This window comes from Pteropus vampyrus, unplaced genomic scaffold (genome assembly GCF_000151845.1).
Source record: "Pteropus vampyrus isolate Shadow unplaced genomic scaffold, Pvam_2.0 Scaffold343, whole genome shotgun sequence".
In the NCBI taxonomy this organism is placed as follows: Eukaryota; Metazoa; Chordata; class Mammalia; order Chiroptera; family Pteropodidae; genus Pteropus; species Pteropus vampyrus.
This window is the reverse complement of record NW_011889124.1, coordinates 101,324-102,896: the sequence shown is the minus strand read 5'-3', so window position 1 is coordinate 102,896 and position 1,573 is coordinate 101,324. Positions and strand designations below refer to the sequence as shown.

Here is a 1,573-nt window from a genome sequence, read left to right as displayed (position 1 = left end):
TAGTAATATACATCATACTCTAAAGCAAGCACACACTAAAAAATAAAACATAGAATCAAAACACCAATCATTAAATTAAAATGGAATACCAAAAAATATTCAAATAACCCAAAAGGAGGCAGAAGAGGGGGGAGGAACAAAATACAAAGGGACAAGCAGGAAACGACAATATCATACTTAACCCCATCATGTCAATAATTACATTATTATAATAATTACATAAATGTAAACGGTCTAAATATACCATTTAAAAGTCAGTTTCTTATACCAGATAAAAACAAATAAAGGAACAAAACACAAGACCCAACTATTTTGTCTTAAAAAACCTCACTCTAAGTACATGGGTAGATTAGAAGTGAAAAGATGGGGAAAAGTACTTAACATGCAAACACTAATCAAAAGCAGCGAGAGTCTACGGCCACGCCACCCTGAACGAGCCCGATCCCGTCTGATCTCAGAAGCTAAACAGGGTCGGGCCTGGTGAGTACTTGGATGGGAGACCACCTAGGAAGACCGGGTGCTGCAGGTGCAATAAAAAATAAGGGATTGTAAGTTGACAAGGTCCTTGGGATTGTAACTTGACAAGGTCCAAGTCAACCAAGGGTTGCCTTGCCTTTAAAAAAAAAAAAAAAAAAGTGGAGTGGCTATATTACCAGCAGATACGTTAGACTTCGGAACAAGGAAGGTGAATGGAGTAAAGGAGAGCATTACATAATCGGAACAGGGTCAACTTCCCCTCAAAATGCCACATGACATAGAGCAAAACGGTTTAGATGACCACGGACTTATCACTGTGCACCAAATACATAAAAATCCTTAATGTGTATGCACCTATTACAGGACTTCAAGGTACATGAAAGAAGCGACCGAACTGAAAGGAGAAACGGACAAGCCCATCATCAGAATCGGAGTTCTCAAGGTTTTTCTCTCGGCAACTGACAAAATAAGTGAACAGAAAAGCAGAGAGGTATATTAGATTTGAACCACGCCATCGACCCAGCTGACCTAGCAGGCCTAGACTGAATACGCCGCCCAATAGCAGCATACACGCTCCAAGTGCACAAGGAACATTCACCAACGCAGACCACATTCTTGGCCATCAAACAGATCTCCACGCATCTACTGGCTGGGATTCTCCCATCAAGAACCTTCCCTCACCAGCTACTTGATTACCTTGAAAAATTAAGGATAAGATTAAAAAGGCAAGATTATTTTTTGCTTCAGTCTTTTAATTCTTTTCAGAATGAGACAATGGCCCAGTTTTTAATTCTTTTTGAGGCTCCAAATGTTGCAGTGGGGGGCCTCTTAAAGTCCTTCCCCCCCATTTATTATAAAAATTTTCAAACATACAGAAAAGTTGAAAGAATTGTACAGTGAACAGTTATAAAGCTACCACCTAGACCCTACAGTTAACATTTTTCTCTGATGAATATCGCCAATACTACTTACCTTTATCAAACCCTGTTTTCAGTTTAACGTGTACCCTTCTAGGCCTTTTTCTATGTATTTTACTTACAAACTCACCCAGTGTATTAGTGTTCTAAGGCTGTCACAAAACACCACAGACCGGGTG

General features: G+C 39.7%; 1 pseudogene; it reads left to right on the top strand.

Moving 5' to 3' along the window:
• Positions 1 to 410: 410 nt before the first annotated feature.
• LOC111730959 lies at positions 411 to 529 on the top strand (annotated as a pseudogene).
• Positions 530 to 1,573: the final 1,044 nt, after the last annotated feature.